This window comes from Lepidothrix coronata, unplaced genomic scaffold, assembly GCF_001604755.1.
Source record: "Lepidothrix coronata isolate B3197 unplaced genomic scaffold, Lepidothrix_coronata-1.0 Scaffold4, whole genome shotgun sequence".
Lineage (NCBI taxonomy): Eukaryota > Metazoa > Chordata > Aves > Passeriformes > Pipridae > Lepidothrix > Lepidothrix coronata.
Genome location: NW_016690184.1, coordinates 6,372,936 through 6,394,425, shown reverse-complemented (window position 1 = coordinate 6,394,425; position 21,490 = coordinate 6,372,936). Strand labels below are relative to the sequence as shown.

Genomic DNA, 21,490 nt, shown 5'->3' with positions numbered 1-21,490 from the left:
CATTTAATTTCTTTTCAGTTCTCAATCCTTTGGACAATAAGAATTTAAAGACTTTGACATCCTTAATCCTAAAAGGGTTAATTAGACTCATTCCACCTACTGTTCCCTCAGTGGCATCTCAGTCTAGTGCTCAGCAAGGTCAACCTTGAGTCTCTATGCTGCTTTACTTTCCCATGAAACTTTCTCAGAACCTATGATCTCTTTCCAGAATAAAATATGCCCCATCATTTGTTCCAAACGCTTTTGTCCCCAAGTGACAGGGATTTAGCAACAAGCAAGAAATCAGGTTTTTTTTTTCCACCCCAACTCCTGAATGTCTGCAATTGTATCAGAGTTACCAACTCAAATACTCATGTGCGGATGAAGGAACTTAGTATCTGGCCTCTAGACTGATTTCAATTCCACTCTTTTTTTTTGGTGGGGGGGGGGGAGGAAGGCAAGAACCTATGAGCTGAAGAGCCTTCTTTCCTTTTACAGGAACCTGCACTTGTTTTTGAGATCTGAAGAAAACTTAACCTGTTATGAAAGATCTTCATGAGCATCATCCTTTAACAGGGAAAAAGTTAACAGCAGTTCCAGGTGACAGTAAGGAAAACTAAATGGAACAGCTTCTGGCTGTGGTAAAACAAAGGTACACACAGAGATACAGAGTAAATGAACTTATTAAAGAGGGGATTATAGTCAAAGTTGGAAAAAGTAATAAATAAGAAGAGTAAAGCATCAGGCCTTTGGGGTTTGTCTACTAAAATGCGAAGGTAGGTATCTTACCAAACCCTTCTCAAACTAGGCTGTCATCTGAGTGGTGCTAAAACCATTATTTCAGTGGATCCAGCTCTGTCTGTACACATGGAACAGTGAAAAAGCATGGCCTCACTAAGTATGATCTACAGAACTGGATTCCTCTGAAAAGTAATTGTCGTTAAGCCAAGGGATCTTAATGTGGTTCTAAAATCTTCAATGAAAAGAAAGACCTCATCTGTTCTGTCATAGAAAGGAATGAAGTTACCAATAAGTAGATGACCATCAAGAAAAGTATTTCTCTAGGTAAACACACAGACTCAAACTTGAGGTACTCCTCATGAAAACTGTACATCTTGCTTGACAGGGAATATCAGCACAACCATTGCTTCTTTTAACTTATATTCACACTCATGCAGCCACAGAAGTAACAAGAAACCTCCTTCATGAAACCAAATGAAAAGTCAACCAACCCAGGTTGGTTTTTTGGGTTTTGTTTGGTTGGTTTGGGGCATTGTTTTGTTTAGTTTTGTTTTGTTTTAATCTATCTATTCATTACATAGCTTGAAACTCAAGACTTTGATAATGGCTTTGCCAGATCTAAAATAGCCTTGTTAACAGAGAGATATTCTGGCCACCATCTGCTGACAAAGGAAGCATTCTAGAAATGGATGCACAGTGATCTGTGTATGCCACAGTTGTGGCATCACAAGGAGTGTAACAAGTCTGAAGAGAAAAAAGCTTCAAAATACTGCCAAATCCACAATCCAGCTAGTCTATCTGAAGGTTGGCCAAAAGAATTCAAGTAATTCCAAAGGTAATTCTCCTATACCATGATTTTTGAATAATAACAATGAAAGTGATTCCAGACACAGTATGTGCATCTTCTGCTGGCGTTGAAACATGAGACTGAAGACTTCCTTCTGGATAAAGTCCATGCCTTTTGCTGCCTTTCTTGGGCTTTATTAGAGTTACTTGACAAAGTTACTACTAGCAGCAGAAATTGTGCAAAGCTTTGCGAATTTTTTCTTAACGCTGAAAAAAGGTAGTAGAACCTGAAAAGTCAGCTTTCTGCCTTCTTCACTCATCAGCTGGAAATTGTCAGTGTTTGGGACAAACATCTTTCATTTCACAGCTCTGTTTGTACACTGAGTTCATACTGCCTGACTTAAGACACTGGCTTTTCATCAAGAAAAGTGCACAACAGCAAAAATGGTGAAATATATTTGATGATTATCAGGACTAATAATTGGAAGAGTCAATGAAACATTCATCCTAAACCAGTTTTTCTCATCACATTTGTAGCAGAAAAAAAAAGCCTAACAGTTCATGTGAGTAATCCACATGCATTGCTTCTGAAAGCAACCAGCATTCAAAGGTGGGAGACCACTGTGAAAAGGAAATAGTTATTACACTGATATCTGATCATCTCATCCTTGCCAACATGTGCTGCATTTTCCTTCTGAAAAACTGAAACAGTTTTGGAAACATTCAGAAACACTGAGAGTTTTCAAAGAAAATCCTTTTTTAATTGCAGCATCTTCTGGCAGTTTCTAAGAACAAGATATAGGTTAGAATCTCAGTCCTTACTGAATTTACTCTTCTTACTCACCCTTTAGGATCCATCAGATGTGGATCCTCAGAAAAGCACAAAGTATTGACTGAAAATTCTGCCCTAGAGAGAAACACATCTGCAGTGATATCAATAGTCCAAAGATAAAAGGTGAAGTAGAAAATTAAAAAAGATTACATAGAATTAGTGCACATGACAAGAATTTTCATGGACTATTCACACAGCGTATGCAGCTAGAATGTTCTTGCACAGGATCTGAAGATACACTAGATATACCTTTGAACATAGGTGTCTCTTTCTCAGAGGCAAGGTTTTTTCTCACCTTCAAATTTCAATCTAGTTCTTCCATAATGATAAAGGGCAGAAAAAAACCTCTCAGTTTTTATTTACATTATACACTGGTTAATATACTTCTGTTGTAAATCCTCACTTGTTTGCTCTTTAAATCACAATCCTTTGCTCTCTTAGAATAAAAGACTTTACAAGTCTCTAAATCTGATGGGTTTATCCAAACCTTCTCTAGTCTGTTACCTATCTTCTGAGAAAACAGTATCACAGGACCAATTTTACTGTAACTCATCATCTGTATCGTCACCTGCTTATCTCACAATCTTAATAATATTTTAGAACAGTTGCTCTGCATGGAAATAATAGCTAGGAGCCTATCTTCTGTACTTGATTAATGGCATTAAAGACTTAACACTTAAGGGTTAAACACAATAATCATTTATTACATTAATGAGTAAAAATTACGCTAACCGCAATCTTCAAAATTTAAATTTACAATAGCTAGCACCACCTTGCTACATTAATTGATGAAAGCATAATGACAAAATACATGGAGTAGTTTTTAATTTGCTGCTCTTGCAAGCAGTATGATTTATCTTAGGATTTAAAACTCTGCTTAATTGCATATTAAATGATGGCAATATGTACAACGAGATTTTATTAATATCACTGCCTGTCATATTTCATATTGAAAACAATCTACATTGCCTCACCTATAAAATGAACTTGCAACAAAGGCCTACTTCATGCTAAGTAGCACATTATTATTCTACACAGACTGTAATTGCCATTCTCCTGGTTTTATAATATTCGTGTTTGTAAGCATTTTTGAATAGCAGTCAATGACTTGTTCTTTTGGAATGCTCTCCTTGCAGTTATATTAAAAGCATTTGAGAAGACAGTCACTGAGTGGTGGGAATAATTTTGCAGGAACATCGATACATTTTTTAGATTTATTTTGACTTTATGAATGTCTGAAAGTATTTTTTTTGTCTTTGTTTTTAAAAAACGTTAACTAATTCATGTACAGTGATTACTCCAATAACTTCAGTATTCACAACAGAGACAATAAAGCTCTGAATTGCTTTAGAAAGATACAGTATTAGAACATACTGATACAAATTTGTAGAAGATGACTGCAAATTTGATACTGTCTTTTAAGAATGAGCTCTGGATGATAACACGGTGTGATCAAATTAAAGGAAAGAGGAGTAAATGCAATATAAATACAAATGATCTATAAGAAAATTAGAATAACACAATACTTAAGGACAGTTTTGATGAGAAACTGTGAGATAGCAAGACTGGGTGTCATGGTTTAGGAATGGTATTCTCCAGTTTAGTGTTCCTGCTAAAACCAGGCTGTCCCTTGCTTGCTTCCCTGTTTCCCTCCCCGTGCAGTGGGCAGTCGGAGAGGAAAACTGGAGGCACAACAGGTTGAGATAAGAACAATTTACTGGAAACAGCAATGAGATGAGAAAATGAACAGTAACAGCAACAATACTAATAACAGAGGGCACAAGAAAGAGGCGAACGATTCACATGGAAACAACACCACCGGATAGCTCCCTCCACGGAAGGGAGACCTTCTCCCCACCCCCAGCAATGATGTGAGGTGGTACAGAATAATCTCTGTGTCCCAGCCATGCCCCCTCCTGGCTACTGCAAAAATTAACCCTGTCCTGGCTGGAATCAGGACACTGGGAAAATGTAATGTGTCTGACAGAAGACCTCCTGTGCTGCTAACCCTTCTATGCTGTCCAAATGTTGCAGAAGGTGACACAAGTGTTTTCCCTGTTTATTACCAGACTGGTTTTGCTGTGCTTGTTTATCAAATATGAATATTATGTAAGCAGTATGTCAAGTAGTATGGTAGAGAATATAGTAAGCTGTGAAGGACAGCACAATCTGTTAGTCTAAATCAGCAATTAGGTGGTACAAATCTATCTCTTCCTAAGAAAGTAATTCTCTGTAAGAAAATGGGACATCAGAAGCATTTCTATGTAGTGATTTCATTTAAAAGGACATACAAATCTCCTCCTTCCAGTTTCCAACTTGAAATAAAAGGTTTTGGTGCTTCAATAAGGAAACCACTTAGGGTTTGTAAACTGCAATACTGCAGGTGAGCTGCACAGAAAAACAAAATTTAAGACACACACATTTCTTTAACTAACAGTACAAAGACTATCTTTTGGGTTTTTTAAACCAAGAAACATACAAAACAAAAATATGAATACTTAGTAAAAATCAGATGAATAGAAGTTTAGCTTCTGAAAGTAGTCAATCAAAAATACAAAATTCTGTAACTAGAAAAATCAACAGTCTTAAGGCAAACCATATAGTGAGATAGTAGGGAAAAATTAACAATGCAAAGCTAACAAAGTTGCAAAAAGATTTGAGAAAGACAGCAAAAATTGGCTGACAGCAAAAAGCCAAACAGAAATGACACTGACTCACCAGCCCACTTTGAGCAGCACACCCTTACTAGGAAATCACATCTATTGCTCAGACTCAAATATTATCTAAAAGCAGGCACACAAATTAAGCACCAGAAACAAGATGGTAAGAACAACAGTAAGATGGTAAGAAGTTATTTATTTTTAGAGTTTACAACTAGATATTCCTTGTTTGTATATTATTTGTAGCATTTCCTTGCGTTTGTGACAGGCATTATTATTTCTATTTTTGTGTGTGTATATCAGACCGCAGAAGGCTGAAATTCTACACAGTCCATCAAATCAAAACAAAAAGAAAATCCTCCTTTGCTGCTGCTTTGCTTACTTAGAAATCAATTCTCAAACGTTTTCTTTTTGCTGTACTCATATCTTATGACATAGTTACTCTGCCCTTCATAATTCCCAATTCATACCCATTCATTGGTATTTCTACAGCACAACTGCCCTTGAAAGGTTGGAAAGACCATTTAAAACCAAACTAAATGAACAAGTTCATATTTTTCAGAACAAATATTTTTACTTAAAGTTCTTACAGCAAAGAAACATAGACCAAATCAGAGTAGTAGTTCTACCTCTTTTAAAGAATAATTCCAAGTTCCTAGTGATTCTGTATCTGAACGTATTAAACAAAATATTTAATGTTATTTAATGTTATTAAGTTTTCACACAGCCTTATTTTTAAATCTAGAAAGGACCACAAACACCACACTGCTTGATCTGAAAGTTCAAGGAAAAAAAAGAATAATTTCTTTTTTCCCCACAGAAAGCAAATCTACTTGTCTTTCAGAAAGATATGTAGTTTTATTTTAAAGATGATAAACTAGAGCAGTCACGGTTTTTCCTTGCAACCTGCCAGTATGTCAGCTGAATTTTCCAAGTATCAACGTCAGAAATGGAAACATATGCTGATGTAAAAGTAAACCCACTAAAGGAAAATGTGAAAGCACTGATAAAACATTAAATAATCTATATGTAGGAAGTAGAAGAGATGGCAATGAATGGCAGTGAAGGTGAGGTAAAAATTGTAATGCAAGTAGCTGATGAGAGAATCTAAAGGGATCACAGAATATAAATAAGTAATAGAGTAAAAACAAACAAATGACCGCCTGCGAGCAACAATAACCAAATCAAAACCAAAAGAAATAACTTTAAAACAGGTTAGGAGTAAAAGTGAAGCCACAGATGAAAACAAAGATACCCTACTAAAAATAAGTAGGACAATTATAAGCAGTTACAAAAAAAAACTCCCAGAAATAGTACAGAATGGTTTCTGATGAATTCTGAAGTGGAAGAAGAAAAGGACATTTCTATTCCCTATGATATTGTGGACAGAACTAAAAAAGTGGGGATATGAAACCTCATCTGCAACAGCCTAACACTTCATTAAGAGATGCTCTCCAGTACTTTCCAGAGCACCTTTGTAATATTTCTCACAATGAATATATGTGAAAACCCACGTTAAAACATCAAACATGTATATTAAGTCCTAGGTCACTGCTTGGAAGACCTATTTCAACAGAACAATGTTTTTGGCAAAAAGGCAGGGGGGCCTGTCTACTAAGACATTTCCTTTGTGCTAGTACAGTTAGGAACTGACTACAGCACAATTCTGGCCCCTACATTCACACCGAACATTATGAAAATACAAGGTTTCCAGTGCAAAAAGTGTTGTGTTCAATACAAACATAGTATTTCATGGTTTGGACTGCAAATAAAGAATATCAAAGGAAGCAGACCTTTCTTCTACTGCAGAAAGTTCTTCGCACTAACTGATACTTGATTATATTACAAAAACAGAAGTTTACTTTTACATAGTTAATTACTTTTAAATAGCATGAAGAAGTAGGAAAATAAAATTTATTATTATGACTAATCATTTCAGGGACTATAATTATTTCTCAAATAGTATTTGTAAGATTTTAAGTATCACAGTTCACTGCCTGCATTCCTGGATACAATTGGCAAGTAATAAAACCCATCTATGTTTTATTTATTAACTTAGCAGACAGACGTGCAGTTACTAAATTTCATATTAATTGCAACCATTTCTCTACAGCAACAAAAGTCCTGAAGGCCTTGTTAGAAATATGTCAACTGAAACTGGATTTCTGTATCTGAGTTTGTTTTTTAGATGCAATGCTTTTACATTTAACTATTCAGACTTCAGAAAAAAAAAGTGTTTTTTCATTTGCCAGTGATAGAAACAATTAGAATCTGATAAGAGAATTGTCCATTACTGCTCCTGCAGACCCTCAATATACCATAAGGGCAGTTAAAACAATATAACTCAATTTCAACATAATTAAATACATAAAAAAATCCACAGACAATGCACTGTCAACCAAGTTTTATAGCTACACTGATAGCTAAGAAATTTCTGAAAATCCTGAGATTTCACATGATGCATTTGATTGAAAATCTTCCCTCCTTTAACTTCCTACTAGAGGAAACAGGTTCCTTAGAAATAGCTTGGTCTTTTAGACTCAGCTTTAAATTTTTTTATTACTTTTTTAAAGTCTTCTTTGAAATTTGGAACTTAGCATAGGCTGATACTTTACAAATAACATATTACTGATCAAATGGCCACAGGAATGTTATCTTTGTGAATGAAATTCTAGAAATCTGTCTCCTGATGAGTCAAATGCAATAAAAAAATAAAAATCAGTGCCTTGTGCACAAATTGCAATAAAATTTGCCATGTTTATGTTATACTAGTTCCTGTATGTGCAGAAATTCACTGGGAGCCATCACTTCTGCACACATAAACTACTCTCAGTTGCTCACAGGGAATTCACATCTGTATACTGATACTGATCAAGGAGATAAAAAAGTCATATTCTTTCCTAATACTCCACTGCTTATTTGAGGAAAGAAGTGGGCATGAGGAATGCACCTTTGAAGACAATACAACCAATGAAAAATTGAGATCTTTTGGGTGGAGAGGTGGTGGTGCTGTATGTAGAGTTAGAAGTAATGTTGCATGCTGTCTGCATTTCTGACAGAATTTCTCATACCTCCAACAGTGACGGTAAAGTCACTTTAAAGCCGCCAGCAAAGATATTTAAAATGCTCTGCTTTGGTTCCTCTGCCTTCACTTTTCAGGCAGGAGAATCAATCAGTAAACACCTCAGGATGACAAAAGATGTGCCAAGGTGCTGAGTCAGCAAATGATCCTAAAGGGCTCTAGAAGGGAGAACTGCTGCACACAGGCTTGGTGGCAAACTGTCTGGGATGCTGTCCCACAGGACCCGAGACTGATGGGGTACCAGGGTCATACGGAAAAGCAGGAGCCCTCTCAGTTGCTTTGCCTGTCAACAGAAAGAATAGCTTTGCCATGGCAACTATGCTATGTACTTTTCTATGTTTAGTAAATCTTATTTTATATATATCTTTGCGGGAGTTGGGTTAAAAACATAAAATTTCTTCCCCATTCCAACACTGTTAAGAATGAATAAGACTGGACCAATCTCAAATACCATTTTTTTTTGTATCATGATAACCCCTCAAAATCCCTGCTCAATTTCTTCCTTGAATATATTACATTGCATTTTAAAGCTGTTCAAACAGGAGCAGTAAGAGAAGAAAAATATGGATGACATGAAAACAATTATAAAATACTACAGACATCTTACACTATTAAGATTTCTCTTCTCTTTAAACCAAACATTTGCATTTCTTACTGAATACATATTGCTGTAGCTGATGCTTTCTCACAGGAATCACAACAGAAGTGGCCGATAAACAGTCTGAAGATGCAAATACAGTACTTAAGGTTTGCTAAACGTGAATATGGAGAGAGAAGAGACTTGTTTTCCAGAGCATCAGGTAGGAGAGACAACAAAGGCAGACATTACTGCTAAGTACAGGTAGCATTATGTAAGAGTTCATTTCATAAAAAACAAAGAAGGATGAAAGCATGCCTTGCATAGGATCATAATAAAAATTAGTGATACAAAGTAAGGGTTATGTGAAGGAGAAGAAGTAAAAATTATAAATTGCTAGATAAAAACCTCAATTATACTTATGTAAACAAATTATTAATTCTTGTTTTATATAATTATTAATTCTAATTTAATTATATTATCTTAAGAGTGCCCGAACTCAGCAACTGTATAATGCTATCGTATTATAAATCCAAACATTTAATGCAATTTGACTGAAAAATGGAGTCCTCTAGTGATTGCAACAGGCTCTGGATCTGGTCTTTAAATTTTGAATTAAACAGCATACAGAATGCTATTAGACCATGAATTCTACTAAAATTTTTTTTTCCCTCAGATGGATTTCTTCCTCAAATAAATATTTTAACAAATAGATTATAAATAACAAAACAAACCAATATTTAGTCAATACTATTGATTCAAGTTGATTCAACATAAAACCAGTTGGACAATTCCTTACACTTCATTCATAATTTATCTAACTTACTATACAACTTTATGAAGCTGCAATACCATTTCAGCATTATTCTATCAATCTTGATCAGGACTTTTTGTTGTTTTATTTTTGCTTTGCTTTATTTTTTTATAAGCTGTCACTTAATTTTAGGCAATAGAATTAAGATGGAGAAAGCAAAACTCATAAGCTATTATTAAAGAATGAGGAGAATAATAATTTTAAACAATGAACAGAATCAATAACAGCTTTCAGATTTGATGTATTAATAACACATCCTTAAATTCAGCATCCGAAAAAATCTATTGCCTGTGTAGAAAGATATTTGGACTAAATTACTCCTTCTGACCTCAGAATCCATGAATCAATAATATAATTTAACTTTCAAATGCATTTTAAAAAGTTTGCAAGGAAGTTAAGAAGTATGTTCTGAAATTGAAATGTATTCTAAAATACATTTTTAAGAACAGCTCTTTTGATAAATAGAAATATTTAAAAATGAGCAAAAAGGCTCTTGAATATTATTAATTTTGTCATTAGCATAAAATAACCCAGAACAGTACATATTCTTTGAAATGCTATTCAAGTGAACACAGCTGTAGTCTACTCATTACTCAGCTCCTTACACATATGTATAGTAGCACTGTAACTGCACACAATTCTATAAGGTATCCATCAGTGGTGCAGTCCAGTCTTCAGCTGCCTTTTCTACCATTTTTCAAGCCCTCTCTTAAAATTACCATTTCCTCCGTCTTTATAGATAAAATATATTATACGCAGGTGTTACAGTGAATACTGAATATAAGCAGGGACATCAAAAGTAATCTCTCTGAGAAACACAGAATCCACAGAACTCCAAAAATGAAATCCCCAAAAGGCTTCCTCTGTTGCAAACCAGTCACTTCTGCACAAAAAAATCACCTGTTTAAATCTCTGGCAGGACACAGCTAAGCTACACCCTGAATTTTTATTACTGCCTGAAGAATAGTTTTAACCTCTTGCATTTTGAAATCCTGATTGGAGGATTTGTTAGTAATTTTATAAAATGAGTCAAATTTTGTACATTTTCTGTAAAGCCTCTGTCCTGCACTACTAGCATTAATTATTACATCCTTATTATACCCATCTCCCCAAAACTAACATCCACACATTTAATCAGAATAGTATTTCAATTTCTTCCAGAACTCAGAAGCAGAAGAAATTTGCTGTGGAGTTTTGCCTACTTCCCCCTAGATCCCAGGCTCGTCCCACGAGCTCATCAAAGGGGTTTTATGTAAAAATATACAAGGTTTCAAAAATCTGCACGCAGGATTTATTAGAAGGGCCTTCAGTTCTTTTATACTTTGAGAGAGTACATGGGAGAAGGCATTGCACACGTTTCTCAGGAGGTTAAATAACACAAACTGGCAAACTTTAGAAAACTAAACTTTTACTGGCAAACTTTAGAAAATAAGGGACCTTGGAAAAAGTTTAAAGGGCAACATTCAACCAAACTAAAGCGTTTCACAAAGCACTGACCTAGCACATGCTAACCCATACAACTTAGCAAAATCCAACCCATCCAGCTTTAAGTTACCCAAATATCAAGAAACGAGATTAGAAGAAGAAGTAGTAAAAAATGAGAGAGAGAGAGTGAGAGAGAGAAAGAAAGAGAGAAAAGAAGAATTATAGCTATCACCCTAGATACAGCATAGATCCAGCTGTCAGGAGTCCAGGAAATGGCAGGGCTGCAACAGTGCAGAGCCCACGTCTTTGGTTTTATCTACTCTGGCCCCCCTGTGGCCCTGGGTGGGACTTCTGGCCCACTGGCCACTCTGGGGTTGGCCTGGGGCTCCAGGGCGGGGTGTGGGGCAGTGCTCCTGGTGTGCCAGTGACCGACAGCTACTCCAGGGCTGACCAAGGAGGCTCTGAGGGGCTGGGGTATGGAACTGGGCACCATTTCACCTTCATGAAATTCAACCTGGCCCTTTCTTCCCACACACACAGCTGAGTTTGCCCGAGCTATAACTAACATAATAATCCAGTGTTTTATACTCTTCCTGTGCAAATGTTGACCATAATGATTAATGTTAATATAACATATAAATAGGAGTTTAAGAGTTCAGATTTACAGCTGAAAGGGTGCTCAAGTGTTCTATTCACAACCCTTGCCCTGAGACAGGTTTAAGTATACTTATGTCACCCCCAAAAGGTGCTCATCCTGAATGTATTGGAGTACTTCAGTAAGTAAGTTTGCCATCTAATCTTAATCACCAAGTACATTTCTTCTGCTCAGAAGAATGGCAACTACTCCTTTAATGGCAACTTTTCATGTTCTGCAAGACTATTACAATTGCTCTCCCCCCTTAGTCCTCACTTTTCTAGATTATTTTATGAAAACCGACATTTCATCCACAATATCTCAAAATACATCAAACACGCACACAAAGAATCCCATGAAGATTACCTATAAAACATGGAAATGCCCTATTCTGTGATTTACTGTATTTTTAAATAGATGCAAAACTTTAAAAAAAAAATCTAAAACACGCTATGTAATAATGATTTTTTTTTAGTAATCATTATATTCTTGATATTTTGCTATGCTAGCACAATTACAAGGAATGTTACAATATAATGATAATGAATGTTGGGCAACATTTCATACTCTTCATCACAAAGCAGTCTTTACTGCTTGGCCTATTTAGCAACACTATTTGTGGAAAACAGATGAATTTTCAGAAAGATATTAGTAAGTTTTCCATGATCTCAAAAGTCACACTTTAAATGTGATTAGTAATGCTGTATAGCAAATAAAAAAACCCTCTTACATAAAAAAGATAATTCTGTATGCAGTTTAATCCTCATATGACTCTCTAAAAGCATTAGAGGAGCAGAAACCCTCTTCCTTTTTGTTAGTCTTAAAACCACATATAAGGAGAATCTCAGCAGTTTTATGCTTTCCCGAAAGTTAACTTCCTCTACTTTTTCTACACTCAAGAGAACCAGACAGGCATAGTTTAGAAAGAGTTGTCTTTCATATGGCAATTAGTTTTAAGAAACTGTGACCATGGAAAACCGTATCTTTAATAACCCACAAACTGAAATCAGCTCCTACGATACAGACAGAAAATATAGGTACAAACTTCTAATTAATTACATTCAGATGCTTATCGAAGTATACTTTCCTCTAAGCTAAGTAAAACTGAGTGATTCTTGAGCAACCCCTGTGTAGAATAAACTAGCAGGATGCATTCCAAAGGTTGGTCATGGGATTCATTAGCAGAATTATGAAACATTGAAGAAATTAAGGTCTATGATTCAGACTACATTCTCTAATGTTGCAAATAATTATCTTATTTATTTTATATAGTTTCTTAATGTACTACTAGCTGCCTGCTTTTATTAGGAATGGCAGTTTTAAATCAATATAATGACACTGCAAGCCTAATTTGACTATTTTATGCTTACAGTTGTGTTTGGTTGTGGTTTGTTCTGTTTTTTGTTTTTGCAACTGCACTTGTTTCTGTTACTATAGAGAATGGATGATGCTCAATTAGAAGAAATACTATTTCCTGTCCTTGTTATATGCATGGACATGAAATGTGTATCATTCAGTCTCTGCTCTGAATATAGAACTAATATGTACTTTTTTTTTAATGACAGTCATTGCTATAATTCCTCACACACAAATATTACTTTAACTTCATAAATAATTTTAGAGAGAGTGAGGTAGCACTTTCCTCCTTTTAAGAAATAATCTTTTAAATATTTAATGTAGCTGCTAATGCCAATCTCCGCTGTCTAGGACATGGTTTTACAATGCCTGCTATCACACAGAAATACCTAAATTCAAAGCAAGACCCTTACTGGCTTCTGTGAAAACTCTGTATACTGATGTTTTCCTCTTTAAACTCACAGACATGCACTCACAGAAATAAAAATAAAGTAAAAAGCGCATACAGAAATGGCCTGAGACAGACATCCACAGAGAAAAAGTTTCAGCCTGAATGGTAAACATTTGCCAAAATTTATGAAATGAAAAAAAACTTTCATGATAGAAAACAATATCATTTACCTGATCTACACTGTGGATGAATTTTGATGAGTGAGAATTGATTTTTTTTCATCTTGTTACTGAGAGAGAAAAGTATTCTTTTCACTTTATACCCAAAAATTTATTCTGTTTTCAGCAGATGGTACAATAACAACCTTCAACCAGACAGCATTTCTCTGACAGAAGCACAACTCACTAGTCTAATTTTGCTATCAATATTGGAAATACCAACTGGAAATATACACCATTTACTTTTGAGAAAAAAACTAGCAATTATCTAGAATTACTACTTAGTAAGAAAGACTTTTCAAGCTTAAAAGCTCCTTCCTCTCTTTAACCCCAAATTTCTGATGTTACCTTCTCCTGGCTACTCAGGAGACAAGAGTCTGTGAAAGACAGACAAGGTTTGGTATGTCTTCTGACAGAAGAAAAAGGAAGGTAATTGTGATGGCCTTTAGGTGACTGAAAGGAGGTGAGATAACACCAAAGACCTAACAGTAATACAACAGCAGCAGACAGAAAATGACTAGGCAAAGAGATATCATTCAAGATATCTAGATGGACACAGAAGCGAGGTTCATCACAGTGAAGGAACCAACCACCATGCTGATGACACTCCTGCTAGTGGCAAGCATTGCTCTAGATGTATTTTGAGATCTCAGTAATCCTTGGTCATTTCCCTGTTCCTTGTGAATTGGCTAAACAACAATACCTTTCCCAGAAGCAAAAATGATGTATGCTCTTGGACATGAGAGGACACAAAGAAGGTTCATCGAGCTTATAGTATAAGCTGCAAGCTTCCCAACTAAACTACACATCCTGATGAAAAACAAAACAGTTCCTAAAAGATCCAAGTACTAAGGTTTCTAGATAAATAATTTTGCTTGCTTGCTCTAGTTATTCAAGTTCTGAAAATCAGTCAAGTTCTAAATTAAACAGATAGAGAAGCTAATGTGCTTGTTTCCTAAAAACTGCTTCCTTCATTAAAATAATTAAAAAGTAACAACAGCAAAAATATGGGACATACTTGAACATAATTTTTTCTAGCAGTTATTTAAGGTCGCTCTGAAATATCTTTCAGCCCCGGAAGACTAAGGGCTACCTTAGTGGGTTATGTGCCATCCTCCAAAACAGATATTTCACTTTTTTAGGTATATGAAAGGTTTTCTACAGGACATTCGAGAAAAGTGAGCTTCACAGCATGTTTCAATATTCACCTTATGTTCCCATAAACTGATAATTATTAGCTTCACTGGTTCATAACTCCCAGAGTGTTAGTGAAGCTCCTATAAACTTTCCTGAAGAGTATTACTTCTTGGTAGGTAGAAATATAACTTGTCTTTATATGACTTAACACTTCCCTTAGGAACTCATCTAATTTGCAACTATAATCTCACTTAATTCTTGAAAATTTATCAAAATCAAAAAGACGAATTGGCAGCCTGGTTTACAGGAGAGCAGACTTTGGCCTCTTCAGGAATTTATTTGGGAATATCCAACATGCTTTGACTCTGGAAAGAAGGCGGTTCTGGGAGAGTTAGTTGATTTTCAAGGATCACCTCCTTCACTCTCAAGAATGGTTTACCTGATGTACACAACTGCAAAGGTGGCAGGAGGCATGTGTGAATGCACAAGGATGTCCTTACAAAAAATGCAGAACAAGCATACAACGGGGTCAGGTGAATTGGGAAGAATATGAAGGCACTCTCAGTGTGCAGAGATGGTTAGGAAAGCCAAAGCTCATCTCATGTTGAATCTGGCAAGGAAGGTGAAGTGCATCAAGAAGGATTTTTACAGGCACATCAGCAGCAAAATGAAGATGAGAAAAATGTGCCAAGGAAACTAGTAACAAAGGACGCAGTGCTTTCTTTGCCTTGACCTTTACTGGTAAAACCAGCCTTGAGGAATTCCACATCGAGGAATTCCACATCCCTGTGACAAGTGGGACAGTCTGGAGCAAGGAACAACTTATCTGTGGAGAAAAAACAGGTTAGGGAACATTTAAAATAACTGGACATACATAAGTCCATGGGACCTGGAAGCATGCACCTGTGATTGCTGAGGGAGCTGGCCATTGTCATGGAAGGGATACTCAATTTTCTTTGGACAGTCATAGCAATTAGGGGAAGTTCTTAAGGACTGAAAGAAATCAAATGCCACTTTTTTCTTCAAGAACAAACAGGGAAACACAGGTCAGTCAGCTTCACTTTGATTCCTGGACAGGTGATGGAGCAAATAATCCTAGAAACCATTTCCAGGCCCACGATGGACAAAATGGTGATCGAGAACAGTCAGCATAGACTTACAGGCTTGTTAGGTGAAAAGTGAAGATGAAGACTGAAAGCTGCCTGAACTGCCATTCTTAGAGGGTTGTGATCAGAGGCATAAAATCCAGCTGGAGGTCACTTACTAGTGGTGCACCCCAGAGGTTGACATTGGCACTCAGTACTGTTTAACATCTTTGTGAATGACCTGGACACTGAGATTTTTGCATCTCCAAACTCAGCAGCTTTAGAGATCATACAAAAGTAGAAGTGATGGACATACCAGGGGAGTTTAATACTATTCAGAGGGACCTTGACAGGCTGGAGAAACTGGCCAAGAGGAATCCTGAGATGCCACAAAGGGAAGTGCAAAAAATGCTTTGAGCAGGGTGTCCTGCTTTGAGGAGGAAACATCATCTCCAGAGGATGTTTCCAACCTTTTTCATTCCACAATTCTACAATCATGCAATGAATTCACTCTCTTTAAGTTACTCAACAGGATTGAATCATAGTCCACATAATCAAATTGTGTAGGAAGAACTCAAAATGGTTAACTTATTCAGTTACTCTAAACTAAGTTCTTTTACAATTTATTCCAAGTGGCAGAAATACTACTTAAATTTTTAGCTCTCTCTCATATTTATCATACACAATTCCCTATACTATTCTGTATTAAATATTGTAGCTAGGCTTAGTAAAAGAGCTTTGATTAAATGATAAGGTTACACAAAGAGTTCTTTAAAACTCCAACTTCAGCTAGAAGTTTAATAATCTGAAAACTCAAGAGACACTAGTAGTAACTTTTAATGAAAGAATTAATTATAAGGATGAAATAGAGCCAAAAGGATCTTGTTTCAAGACAATACACCCAGAGGTTTAATTGTGCTTTGCCAACTCAATTCCAGGAATGAGAGATGCCAAGAAATTCAAAACATAAAAGCTACATCTTCAAAGTCTGCACTATAATCATGCAACCTGGGATGCCATTGTTTATGAAAAAGGAGAAATACCCACAAATTTTGTTTCTATTTTTCTCATTTTCTTGCTCAATGCATTTGAGTTCTCCCTACGTGAATTGCCATTGGAATCAAGTGAAAATAATCCTCTCTTATACAATAAGAAGCTAAACTGGAGTGGATTCGAGAAGGTTATTTTCTAAGACTAGTTTTAATTCTGTAATGTTGGTGCTACACACATTTCAAATGTATACTGCAGCATGAATGTAATAATTCTAGAAGACATGCAATATACACAGTGCTATCATAAATTCTTTTGTGACCATGTACGTGTGTGCGTGTGTGTTTACAACTGTGGTTCAACCCTGCAAAGGCATCTGGTTATCTGCATTTCATCCAAGTTCAAGACTGCAAACAGCAACATCTTAATCCTTAATCTAACCAAACCATAGAAATTATATCCTGCCTGAGCATACTTCAGCTTCTCTTTCTGGAACACCTCCAGCTTCAACAAAGCATTCTGCTGCTCAATTCCTGGACACTTAAGCCTTGCTCTCTATCTCAGAACCAATTCAGGAACTCATGTAACTAACACTCAGATCTAAACATACTCAGCTGCTTCTCCCTTCCTTTCTCACCACAAACCTAGACCAGTATCTCATTTCTATATCTCCAAAGCCCCTATGAGTCTCAATAAACTCACTCTTATTCTGACACTTACTCAGGCCCACCAATACATCTTCTTCACTGAATCCACTGCGGATTGAAAAGGCTACATCATTAGTGCCTACTGAAAATTGAAACCCCAGATTCCTAAGCCCTCAGCACAAAAACCTTAAATCTAGCTCTGATACTTTCTATACAGATGTTCAACTTTAGCTCATCACTACTTATCTCCCTAAATTAAATCTACACCAGAAATCCTGTCAATGTAGCAATGCATAGGAGTTGTGAAAACTACTTTCCCCTCTAGGCACAGAATTAATAGTAGTTTGCTGCCAGATCAAGCCTTAACCAGCCAGGTAGAGGGCTGCCACTCAAAATCTATACGAAGTTTAAAATAAGCTATAGAACCAGATTTCATCTTGCACTTGTCTCCGCCATGCAAACCATTACTACAACCTTAGCTACAGAATAAACTCTAGGTAACCAATCCCTTTCATCCCAGACTTAAACCTACTCTATTAATGACTTCTACATCAGTTAAATCTTAGAATGATGAGTTCTGCTTGTTTCAGAGCCAAACTTGGGACAGCAGCTCCTTCTGAATGTGGTGGCAGCATTCAGTGCAGCTCACAAGCACATGTATTCAAATATACACCATCATCACCACTGTAGCCTATGACAGTTTCAACTGAGAAGTTAACCAGACAGTTTGTTCTAACACCAACTCTAGTCCAACAGTGAACTAGCACAACAAGTATAGTCTTGTTAGGCATGACAAACACTCCTAGGCCCAGTCTTTCAAGCATTTCCCTCTGTGGTGAGGATCTTATTTTTCCATCTTAATTCTAAACCCCATTCTAATCCTAAACGTAACTCTAAATGCACTAGAGCCATCCTTCCCAATTAACAACCTAAGCTAAGAGTTCAATTCAAGCGCAAACAAAATGTAAAACAAACCCATTGCTTATCAAAGAACAGAAGCAGTTTTTCTATGCTTGATGGCGTATCACAGCGTACTACAGAAGACAGGCCACTGTGCATGTGCTTAGTGGTTATAACATCTCACAGTGAGCTACATAATAATGAGTTTTTAAAAGCATTTGAACATATTGGAAAGCACCGAACAAACACCAGCTAATCTTCCTGGTCCTGTGATTTAAAGTAGTAATGGTTATGCATAAACTCTATAGGTAGATAAACACAGCTTTAAATGTATTTTTAGCAAACCAAACCAAACCGATAAAAGAGAGTCCCAATGGGGCAAGCTGATAAGTCATTATGTAGAGGACTGTCACACGTGCTTAGAGAGAGGCAAGTGTGTGCAAAGCTAAGAAATTCAAAGTTATTGACGTGTCCTGTAAAATAAAAAGAATGTTTTAAAAGAAAAATGAAGTTATGATTCACACTGGTATCCAATATAATTCTATAGTTTCCATTTAATTTTTACTGTATTTTTCTAAGGTCTTAAAGACAATTTTAATTATCAGCTGTTGTTACTCTTCCAAACAAAAATTCATTATATCAGTAATTCTTTGTTGGAAATTCTAGGGCTACGACTCTTTTCCATTTCATAAAGATATGAAATACTCAAGCAGCCAACAGACTGCAAAGCCACTGACACAAGAACTGTGTATTTATACTGTATCCCAAAAAAGCATTTAGTGCAACTGTGTTAAAAGCGCAGCATAATAAAGACTTTAAACAAGTATCAAAAACTAAACGCAGAAGGTAAATCTGTAACAAAATGTTGCCTTGCCTGGAAATTGAACTTTTAAGAGCACATATGGTATATGTACTATTCACATGGGCAACTCCAATATCCAAAAGCATTGAGGAAGCAGTGCTTAATTTTTTGAAACATCATTCCATTTTGCAAATCATTGTCTGTAAGCAAGAATGCTCCAGGAAGAAGGTAACTTAACAGGAGCGCTAAACAGGAAGGTAAATTAACAGGAGCATTTGAAGACACAGGTTAAGTAAAATCTGCCTGCCAGACTAACAGGTATACCACGTATGCCACAAAAATCTGATGCTTCTTCCTTATTCATGTTCTGCTTTCAGGCATGCAAAAGGATTAACTAAGCTGTAAAGAAAGCAATAGGAAAAGGACAGAATTAACACTGATAATAAGGAAGTAAAGGCAGCATAAAAGAAAAAAGTGCAATGAAAGCTTGACAGCATCAGAAATTCAAACAGGTAATTTTTAGGTAATTTTATTTAATTTATAATCATGTTATTTTAGGCTTTGTTGGTTTGGGTTTGTTTGGGGTTTTTTGTTTGTTTTAAATCCTGGATTTTGTGCCCTATTTAAACTAAGAAGATTTTCAGGAATATTACTTATTTGCTTTTTAGATTTCATATATATTCTGATTTTTGTAATTAAGCATTTTTCCTTTTCCAGTATTATGTTTCCATGAATGACATGATTCATGAATATTAAGAGTAACAATTCTCTAGTCGACACTGTTCTCCTCATGTAATTGATATTTGCTGCTTCTGTTCCCAAACACACCTGAAGTTTTCTGATTACATGTCACCCTCAATTTTGCCAAGCACCTAAGTGTAGTCAAAGCCCTGCTCCTTTTAGCTCTGTAAGAATACTTCCAAACTCCTTTCTCCTTAATGCTATCATTTTAAGATAGTATGACAGGAAAGAGAAAAACTGCATGAACCATTTGTCATTTTCCAGTTCTGTCTGACTCGTAAGCATCTTAAAATCTAATCTTTAATAGGGGATGACATATGCAGCAGAAGCAGGTATACATTTCAAAGGTGTATGGCACTATTGGCATATACCAAGTCTTGACTGATTCTTTCATTCCTGCCTTTCAGGGAAGAGATTTATGTTTTCCCAAATCCCTATTTCCAAACTGGGTATATAAGAAAAAAATGCAGATCCACTGATTATTCTATCCAGCCATTATTTCCTTTGTTAACAGTAGCATCAGCAGTCACATGTAATAAAAATTAATCCTACATTTACCCAGAGCACTATTTTGCAGCATCTTTAACAATTCACAATTTGAAATTTGCTTACCAGCATAACAAGGAAAGAAATGACATCTTAGAAAGGATGAACAGATGTCCAGATGCAAGTTTAATTATTTTCATAAGATCTACTTGGCACCAATCTCTTTTCTTTTACCTAGGGGAAGTATTAGTAACCTGATGTGTCAGTAAAGCCAACAGTAGAAACTACAAAGAGCCAAATGTGCTTGATAGCCATTTTAGTACCTCAAACAACATTGCAGTAGACTGCAAAATGTATTTAGCTTTTCTAGCTGCATAATATTCTCAGGGTTTTGTTGTGTTTTGTTGGTTTTTTTGGTTTTTTTTTGTTTTTTTTAATTAACTATTTTAGCCATTTTCTACCCTATTTGGGGAAAAAAAAATGTATAGCTTTTTTTTCTAACCTGTAAGAAAACATATATAAATTTATGGCTGAAGAGAGAAGCCATACTCCATAAATGAAGTAAACTTCTTGGAAAGAGGAGCTTATCTGAAGAATTCTCTACATCACGTCAGACACACTTGCACATGGAATAAAGCATGAGGTAGGTACCACACCTGCCCAGAACATCCACTGTACACAGAATGGATGCATGGAGAAAGGCTTAAGAAGAAAGTGTGAGAGACTGAAATGGTTAATGGCTTAAACATTGTTAAGATCACTGAAGCCTGCTCCCTGCCTGAATATGTCTCCTGGATTTCAGGGAATTGGACTGTGAGTTTAGCCTCCTTATGGGAACTTGAGATAAGATAAGGGTGGTACTATTGCACTCAGGTACTATCTCAGGTTTAAGGAGAAGTAAACAAGGCTGGGAGGAGACCATCCCTTTGACAGGACTGCCACCATCACTTCAACCAACAGGCATCAAAATTACAACTACCAAGTCTCATCCCTGGATCCAATGGGTGGCGACTATATAACTTTCTACTTTTATCCTTTCCTATGGAGAAGCATACACATCACACACACCACAGCTGGAATGCATCTTAAAAGAAGCTTCAATACACACATCCTGCACATTCAATCACCATCAATCATCAATATCTTGTGTACACTTAGAGAATTTGAACACTTGGGAAATAAGTTAACTTATTAATTATCCTAACTA

General features: G+C 36.1%; 1 protein-coding gene across 2 annotated transcripts in view; it reads right to left on the bottom strand.

Annotated features, from left to right (window-relative positions):
- MEI4 (meiotic double-stranded break formation protein 4) overlaps nucleotides 1-21,490 on the bottom strand; it is a 78,210-nt gene that overhangs the window by 15,284 nt on the left and 41,436 nt on the right. The gene's annotated exons all lie outside the window — the stretch shown is intronic.